Genomic DNA, 10,063 nt, shown 5'->3' with positions numbered 1-10,063 from the left:
ACATGCAACTTTTCCACAAACAGATGTTTACAAATTCAGTCTTTGTACCAGGAAAAGCACACTCACCACAAAGGGCCTATTTTCCATATTTGAAGGCAAAACCCTTTTGAAAAAACCTCATGTCCCTAAAGTCCAGGAAGCGTTAACCTCAGATATATTACTCCTCAAAGCCACCAAACCTCTAAAATGTTTTCCCAGCAAGATACCAGTCGATCCTGCATGCCTGGGGTTGCTGCTGACGGTAAACACTTGGTCTCACAGGCCCTGAGAGCTGTGTAGACAAGAGGGTGGTGAGGGACACGATCAATTTATTCCATTCAGGATGCTCTATTCGGCTAGTCGAACACCAGCTTTTTAAGAGCCCAAGTCACATAATTTTCAGTGGGCAGGTTTGTCCTCTTTTGTCCTCAAGAGTTTGGTCTGTTTATTAAACCAATAAGAGGCCCAGAGCATTTTGTCTAGAGGGCTAAAAACTCCTAAAGCAGGAATATATGAACACAGACGGAGAAGAGGGTGGAGGGAGGGGGGCTTCTTGACATTTTTCTTCCTGTCTTACCCCAAGAAGCTCATTTTATAGGGTTGTTCCTGTCATGTTTAAGCTACAGGTAGTAAGGGCGAGATTGAAGGCAGATAAAACCACACAATAGCATTCCCAGGCTTTGTTTCCTCGCTTCACTGCGGGGGGCGAGGGCGGTGGGGGGGCGGGGAGGTGGGTTCTCTCACAGAGGCATTAAAGCAGCACACAGAAACAAGCAAACCAGTTATCGCGATGATTGCCTTGAGCCCCCTCCCACCGCTCTTCTGCTATAGGTGTCTCTCCTAACCAGGATTCCGAAATCAAACTCTCGCAAACTTTTCCGTCATTTTAAAAGATGGAAAGATAGGCTCTTGAGCCCTGGGTTAGCAATGTGAATGGGTGTATTACAAGAGGGCTAAGTAGATGCCATAGATATTTTTGAATTAATGATCAGGCCTAACTCTTGATTGAGTCTTTCTCATTGTTGGAGCAAGAACAAGTGAATGCTGAGTGCTAGGCAACAGGAATTTCACTTATAAGAACTAGCTGTGGGAACACACATAAGTATTTATTTAGTGAAAGGCACAAAATGTTTGGGAATTGATTAATTGAAGCTGTTAACTGAAAACTATCACTATTTCTCTACAAATACAAAAAAGTATGAATGGGCCATAAAGCTTTCCTTAAATTCCTGATAAAATTAGTTGGAGCCTAATGCTTGAATTTATTCCAATACGTGAATTGCTTTTCATATCTCTTCTGAATTTACCTAAACCTTCACACAGGACCCATGACAACGCTTCACTTGCGTCTGTCTCCAGTACAACTGCTGAGCACTCCAGGCTAGTTTGGCAGGAATCTTAGAGTTTGGATGGTGCTCTAACTTGGGGCATATCCCGTTCTTCCACATTTCTTTGTAGGTAAAAATATTTTCCATACCGTCGTTTGTGACAAATATCCTAGTTACTGTGGTCTGTTCATGCTGTATAAAGAGGCGGCTGCTCTCCCATCTTGGAGGGAAGATGTGTTTTCTACTTTTCCCCAGGAGTGGGGAGGTGTTTGTGCTAAGCCATTCACACTCTTCTTGTCCCTCTTGTGGCCAACAGGCTACACTAATAAACAGGCTATGAAAGCAAAGACATCTGCAGCTACGGCAACAGAACAAAAGTAACTAGGCCACACTAACAGGAGCCGATGATTCCAAAAGCTTTGCCAGCCTGACTGCCAACCCGAAGACACATTTGCTTAAGTCAAGCAATTTCAGCAGGTAAAACACAAGAGCATGCCATGAAACAACGCAGCCCCAAAGAAAAGAGCTGTGAAATCATCAACAAGCCAAAAAGAGGACTGTTAGGTGTTTTCTATGTAAATGGAGAGCCATGAGCACATATTAACTTATTAAACTATAAAACTAAGCCAGATTGTCCATTTCCAAAATTTCCTATTAGTATACTTAATCTACATTTGCTCTTCGTCGATCTGCTTTCTCTTAGACAAGATCACTGTTGATCTCTGGTTCTCAGCCCTGGCTGGACATTAGAATCACCTGGGGAACTTTTAAAACTCTTCGGATGCCCAGGCCCCACCCCTAGTGCAGGGATGTAGCCCAAGCACTGATCGTTGCTAACACTCCCCAGATGAGGCCAATGGTTGCAAACATCCCCCCTAGTGAGGGAGGGTTGAGAGTCACAGTCATTGCTAATTAAGTGGAAGTAGGAGCAGACAGAATAAGTAGAATTTATGGGAGGAAAACCTAAAGTTGAGGAAACACTATTCATTCATTTTTGTTTTCCTGTGAATGGAGAAACAAAGGACGTATTCGCTCTCAGCAGCAGAACATCTTTGTTTAGCTCTAGGATTGACATATTCCATAGGTACCTAGTTGAGGCCCACTGACTTAAGTGATTGGAAAGAGACCCCCAGAAACTGGAGGGCAGCTACAGGTCATGCTGAGAAGAAATGCCCACGATGGGTGTCGAAACATTGGGGGAAAGTGGAGGAAGATGAGAGGGCATGGGGCATCAGGAAAGGCTTCCTGGAAGAGGTGGTTCTTGAAATGGGCCTGGAGTAGAAGGATTCCTAGGGAAGAAATGTGGGTGAGTTGAAGGGAGCTGGTGAGGTACGAGCAGGGAATCCCTTTTCCAAAGTTCAGGGCTGTTTTCATGAAAAAGAAGACACCTTTTTTTCTTTTTACCATTCTTCTGCTTCTAGACTAGGAAAAGTAACAAAAGCTAACGTTTACTATTTATTGTGTGCCAGAGGTTATTCCAAGAGCTTTTCACTTAAATCCTTTGCACTTAAATCACTTAATTGTCAAAATATCTCTATGAAGTAGGTATTGTAACTATCCCCATTCTAAAGAGGAGAAAACCAAAGCATAGAGAGCTGAAATAACTCACTCAAGATCACACAGCAACTATATGGCCATTGTCTTAATCTCTCTGCTCTTCTGTCTCCTTCAGATACTGTCGTTGGCTGAAGCCACCTCTTCCACCAGCAGCCCAGAGCTCACTGGAGACAGATGCTGCTGTCCAGGAGCCGGACCATCTACCACCTCAAAGCAGCAGCTGTCTGGAGTTGGAAGAGGATTGCAGACGCACCCAACTATGGTCCAGATGACGTGCTGGGAGGGCGCGGTCCACCAGAGCTCCGCTGAGCAAAGGAATAGCTAAGCTTGCAGCCTCTGCCCTTAGAGGTGCAGCCAGAGAAAGAGAACCCCTGCCCTGTTCTTTCTCTGACCACACCACATCAGCCTGCATAAGATCATACAGAGGCTCCTCTCACTTTTTTTTTTAACTACAAGGTGTAGATTTTCTTCTTTTTTGAAATTCTTTCTCTAAAGCAGCAAGTTATTACAAGTTTTGAATAGTGAGCGGACTTGCCTAAGAAATCCAGGCAAAGAGCATTTAATAAATGGTTTTGCGAATGCCCTAGAGAATTGGTATGGCACAGGGCAACAAAAATTTTTTTCTGGGGGGCCGCCCAGTGGCCGAGTGGTTAAGTTCACACGCTCCGCTTCGGCGGCTCAGGGTTTCACCAGTTCGGATCCTGGTGCAGACATGGCACCGCTCATCAGGCCATGCTGAGGCAGCGTCCCACATGCCACAACCAGAAGGACCTACAACTAGAATATACAACTATGTACTGGGTGCGCTCTGGGGAGAAGAAGAAGATTGGCAACAGATGTTAGCTCAGGTGCCAATCTTTTGAAGAAAAATCAGTTAATTCAACTTAATAGATATTGCTGAGCACTGACCATGCATCGGGTTTCTAACAAGTAAGGAGATAAGACAGCTGCAGAAGTTACTATAACAAAAGGCAAAGTGAGAACCATCACAAGGAAAGTCTCAAAATGCTGTGGCTCTTTGGAGGCAGATGAGAGGGAACTGGGCTTCCTGGAGGAGGTGGTGCTTACAATGGGCCTTGAATCTGAAGGATTTCAATAGAGGGAGCCTGTGGGAGGGGTGAAGGGTAGTTAATGCCACAGAAAGGAGAGCTCCAAAGTGGCTCCTGCTTGCCTGTCTTGGAGCAGAGAGTTGGGGGGCTGCGCATGAAGCCCAGGAAGAACAAAGCCTGTGTTTGCTGCCAACTTCCAAAATTGCACGGGCGGGAGAGTCGGGGGCAGGGAGCGCTAAGGTCGTTCGTACAAAGTAGCCAATTTACAGTTATGGTTACACTTGAGTCAATTAAAGTGTTTTATTAGCAGGAATTTGAATCTCTTACCTTCATTAACATTTAACAGTAAATGGAAGAAAAAAGGTAAATAAAATATTATCTGGCTTTTTAAAGGTCATTTCAGACTGAGCATTATAAACTGTGAGCTGGGGAAGGGTGGGGATGGCCCTTTGTGTGGATTTAGTACGTGGCGCCTGCCATATGTGTAGATCATGAGAGATACCTGACGGCCGGCCAGGCGGCAGAACGCCTCCCGGCAGGTGAGGCACTTGAGGTGCATTCATCATCGGCAGCACGTTTGAGGCAGAAGGAGCGAAGCAGCAGATCTGAGGTGTGAGAACTCATTTTTTGCTTTAGATCTCAGATTGTAAATCATTTGGGGTATGCAGTCCTTGGTAATTACTCCCATGATCAACACCTGCTTTTTAACAACCCCAGGCTAGCAGCCCAAATTGATTCACCCACATACCTAATCATTGCCCCAAAGGAAAGAAGCGCAAAGGGAGCCCTGTGCCCAGGTCTCAGAGAGTCCACCCGGGGGCCTCAGGGACCCCTGGTCACAGGAGACAGACCACACTCATGCCCCAAGCACGCTGTGGACATTTGACATCAAAGCCTGCTGTTATTGGAAGCCAGAAGCAGAAACAGGATAATTTGGCAAGGCTGTAAATGTTCAACCTGAAAAGAAACTCCTCTTATTTTTTAATTTTCCAAAGTGTCAAGCCAGAAGTGATTAGAAAGCCATCCAAAAGCTGCCCGGTGAATATTTCATCCCAACTTGTCACCTTGGAGATGATAAGACCTCACTCGTGACGCTCAAGTGTCATCTGACCCTGGAAAGGCAGCAGGGAAAGCTCTTCCTTGAAATTCTTTATCAGAATGGGTGGACTAGCAGGAGAAGACCCACCCCTCCCACGATGGAGTTTCTGAAGACTTCAAGGGTTTGGTGATGGCTGTCCTTGCCCTGGGTGAAGGAGTGGGCAGGGAGAAAGGCTACCTCCACACCTGCAGACACAAACCCTAGAGAACAGGAAGTTCGCTTTTTGAAGTAGTAATAGAGAGCAGAGTCTTACTCAAATGAGCAAGCGCTCGTGGGTTCAATCCTCTTCCTGGGCCGCCTACATCACTAGGGCCTTTGACTCGATGGCAGCTGAAAATAGGGGGAAATGAAATCACAGCCAAATATTCCCTAATTTTAAATAAATATTGCTAATCACAGTGACCGTGGTCAGAGCACAATGCAGCTGTATAAATACAAAGAACAAAATTAAGAGGAAAAAAGAGGATAATAACATACATAAATATAAATCAAAAATCTGATTTTAATATACTAAAAGCATCTGGTCTAGTTCTCTAAATGTCAGAGGCGGCTGCTCGCTGTCCCTCCAGCATGACTCCCATTAGCAGCTGAGGAGGCGGCCTTCCGTGTATCCAGATCTGAAGGTAAATATCATGGACTTCAGCGCAAAAAATGATGAGGACATTTTCCTGTTCCATTTAACAACTTTATTTTGCATCTGAATCTAGCAAAGAAGTGTGGTAAGGTTTCTGGGAGGTGGTAAGGCAAAGCTCTGAATAGCCTCCCTCATGGGCTCTCCCAACCTCGTTCCATTCCCTTTTCTTGTTGCAGAGTATACACAAGCAACTTCTCACCCATGCTAAGAAGTCTGGGGATTTCGTCCAGCCTAAAAGACCTTTAGCACCAAAGTGTACAAAGCCACAGTAAGAGGCAGGGGGTAAGACTGTGAACCATTTTCAGTGTCATCTGGAGAAGCCAACAATCTCTATGATGCCGTAGATGTATGTACTGTCTATTATCCAAAAAGGTTATATTGGGCTCCTGATAATCACCGAAACTATCATCCTTTGCAAAACTGACTGAACGCACAGTAAAAGCCAGGCACTGTGTTTTTACCTTAGTGAATGTCATCACAGTTCAGTCCTACAAGAACGGTGTGCAGTAGTGATTTTCTCTCAAATGCAGAGAGTGAAGTCGGGCTCACGAAGTGAATGCAGTCGCCCTGGTTGCTGTTCTGTCAGCCTATGTCTTCTTTTGGTCAACCTGCCCTCTCTCATGCAGGTAATTTGGAAGTAAATAAATGAAATGACCACTTATTCCCACCAAAACGACAATGCTTTCTTACCCATGCTGGTGAGTACCACAGATTCACTGAGAGTCGGCACCAGAAGGGACCTCGGAGATCTGGGCACTTCCCCCAAGGGGCATGTGGGATGGGGAGAGAGCCTGGTGTAACAATGACTGGGGTGCTGTTTTTCTACAGTCCCGGGGCCTGTCACATGCAGTGAGGAACTGTACTGCCCCTCTGAGCAATGCTGGCACGCGCGCACACACCTGCTTCTGACTGGGGAGGAAACCAAGGATCATAGTTGGGTCTTGGATTCAAGTTCCCAACTGCTAGTTCAGAGATAGTCACTGTGTCCCCACTTGAGCAATAGAGAAGCAATATGAAACAATATATAAAGATATCTTCACGTTGCTTCTGCTTTCCTGCACAACCCACCTCTGTTAGCTAGCTCTGAACAGGCCCATGGCTGCTCCTGGCACCTCTGCCTTCCTCCTGAGGCAAAGATAAGGGACACCTTGCAGCAATTCGTACTTATCTTTCGCTGTCCTCCCAGGTAAGGGGCTCTTCTGTAGTACCTGAGTTCAGCAGGGAACTTCAAATTACTCCAAAGAAAGATGCTCTGATTCAACCAACACCTACTGGACTTTTTGTGCACGCCAGGCATTGACCTTGGCGCTTGTCAATACATTATTTCGTTAACTGTAACTCCACATTAACATGCAGATACTAAGTCCATTTCACAGACTAAAAAACTGAGGCTTTGATTGGTTTATAAATTTGCTCAAGGGCCTAGTAACTGACTTAGTGTCAGACCCAGGTGGCTCATCTCCCAGCCTCATCTACCGTCACTCAGTTCCCTCCACCTCCCAGTTCCATCACATCTTGGCATCAGTCTCCTCTGCCTCAATGAGTGAATAATCACAGGAAGTACCTTTTAAAGCTTAAAATTCTATCAGGTGGGTGAGTTCTCAGGAGAGATGAGTAAAAACTCATTGAGACAGAATTTTTAAGAACTCCGGTCACATTTCCTGGTGAAAATGGCAGACGCGTGTGTATACACATGTGATTCTCTTGCCACAGAACAAAAACACATCCAAGGTGAACTGAGGGCTCCTGAGCGAGTCGGTGCAGAGGAGGAATCAGTGATGAAAGCTCCTGGCCACTTACAAGATCACAGTATCTCTCTCTCACGCACACACGGGAGAAACACGTGGAAATGGTTACCTGTGAAGGCATGCAAGGGAATCAGAGAGGGGGATGAAGGAACAGACAAAACAAGAGAAGTGTGATTAACTTAATGATCCACTCCCGAGGTTAAAATTTGAAAAAGCTTCTGGCAGTGTAAAAATAAACTCTAGGAAAAAGAGTCCCAATAAAAATGATAAAATTCCCAAACTCGATGAGATGTGACTGTAGGGATGGGAACTGGCAAGAGGAGGGAGAGAAGCTGAACTCGCCACTCGCTATAAGGGGAGTCCTCCTTAGGAGTTTCCTAATTATGCGCTCTTGCTGTTCATTAATTGCAAGGAAACCAGCCCGGCTCCAGCCCCCTCGCCTGCTGGGAGGGCACGACAGAATTAGGGACTCACGTCAAGGATGGGCACTGGTGGATGGCAGCCATCAGAGGGCAGGACACTGGGTCTGAGGCTCCAGGTCAGAGATGGCCGCCCCGATTCAGGCTGCATGTAATTAAAAGGTTTGCATGGAGTAGAAACTGACCCTCGCCATCTTAGGCATGTCAGAGGCTGCTCATTTGAAGCAAAATTCTTAATCGTTTTTCTTTTCCTCTTTTGGTTTTAAAACAATGCATAGAAATCACATAGTTTGGCAAAATAAAAAATAAATATCCTATCATCTGGCTAGTGTTTAAGGTGCAAAGGTTTTCTGTGACTGTGTAGTGAGCACATGAGCACACACACGCACAGGCATACACACACACACGCACACACAAAGGCAGAGCAAATACTCTGGTGAATAAAAATGTGAATTTGAGGGCAAATGAGGCATGAAACGTATTGGCCAATAAACAATACAAAAGAAGGTCATACTAAATTTTTTTTATCTAACCAGACTGGGAAGCGTTTGAGCCAGAACACCCACCACGAGAAGACTTTCAAGGAAGTTGCTTCTGCCCGCTACAAGGATTGGTGTTCATTTATTCGTTATAACTCAGACATAAAAAAGCCTAGGATCTTACAGGACTGTGTTTTTGAAGATGAGACTCTGTGAAAGTTTAGCATATCTAAAAACACATCAGGGACCTATCATAAGAAAACAAAATATGCCTACGTTACTCCTGTAATCACAGCTCTTTTTTGAAAATGTCTCATCCAGGAAGCCCTTACAGTCATAAAGTACTTTTCAGTCCACAAACCTCCTTCAGAATCATCCTGTAAAGTGGAAAGGGCAGAGGGTGTTTGCTCCATTTCCAGATGAGGACGTGAGCTCAGAAAGTTCCAGTGGTTGTCTAGAGCTCTTGTGGTCAGGGAGTGGTCCAGTCCAACTAGGACCTGACACATGTGACTCCTAACCCTGTCCAGCCAGTCCTGTGCACTCTTTGGCCCCTGTCACTTCTGTCTTTAAAGGCAAAGCTGATTTCAGGAGGCTGCATTGTTCCAACATATCCCACATCAACCATCCTTTCCTCAAGGGAGGCAGCGTGGTGTGGCAGCTGAGAGCCAGACAGGCCTAGGAGCAAGTTCCGACTAGATGAGATATCTGCTGTGGGGCCTTGGAGAGTTGCTAGCCTCTGTGAACCTCAGTTTTCTCTTCTGTAGTGTTGTAGTAATCCAATCTTCCGAAGCCCTGAGCATAACAAAGGCTTTGGCCCACAGTGAGCATTATGATTTTTCCTCCACGGTATGCAAAGGGAAGGTGAAGCAGCATAAGCTTGCAGGGCCTGACCGTAAGAGGTTGTGCACAGTGCAGCCTGAAGCCTCTCAGTAGAGTCTCAAACAGAAGGACCTAGGAATGCAGACTTCTCTTGCATGGAATAGATCAAAACCAAAACAACAGTGAGAATGAACATCTCATAGAATCTTCCACCCCACCCCCAAACCACCACATACACACCCAGAAGCATTGTGGGTCGAAAGAAAACGGATTCTTTCAAGATTCCCAGACCAGACTGTACAAAGTGAAAAGGTTTCCGGTCCCGCCGGTTCTGAGAAATACCTGCGCCTCACAAGGCTGAGGTCACCTGAAACTCCTCGGGGGGCTCTCTGTCTGCACTAATTAGAGAAAGCAATATTGTTTGAAAGCATTTCCTTTATCTGTCTTCCCACCTCGATTTGCTCCGGGATCTGGGTGTTCGCAGGCCCAGGCCCAGTTCACGTTCACACAGCCTGCCAGCCCTTCAAAGGCGGGGAATAAACACAAGCTCACCAAACAGGTGGTGATGAGAGACGTGCCCAGACTGTCTTGGCCGTTCCGCTCTGCACCTTCACTTTCATTATCTTCATCATTTGTCAAGCGAAGGCAGGCTGGTGAGCGGGGGCTTTCACACCTTCAAAAGGAAATATTGACTAAACAGCAATGCTGCTGCTTCCATGACCTCCTCTTTACCTGCCAGATACCCACAGGGACTCGCATTGTCAAAAGAGGAGTCTTCATTAGACTCTTCTCGCTGACATCCAGTGGCCCAAGGGAGAGCAAGAGAGATGAAGGGCCAGTCGGAGGAGGGGTGACGAGCCACACCAAGAAACTGGAAAATGCAAAATTAGCTTTCAAGGATAAGAACATACAGACAGCACCAATTCACTCAGAACCTGAGAAAAATACACTC

The sequence above is a fragment of the Equus caballus genome, chromosome 1 (genome assembly GCF_041296265.1).
Source record: "Equus caballus isolate H_3958 breed thoroughbred chromosome 1, TB-T2T, whole genome shotgun sequence".
Taxonomy (NCBI): Eukaryota; Metazoa; Chordata; class Mammalia; order Perissodactyla; family Equidae; genus Equus; species Equus caballus.
The sequence above is the reverse complement of the archived record's forward strand: the minus strand, read 5'-3'. Positions refer to the sequence as shown.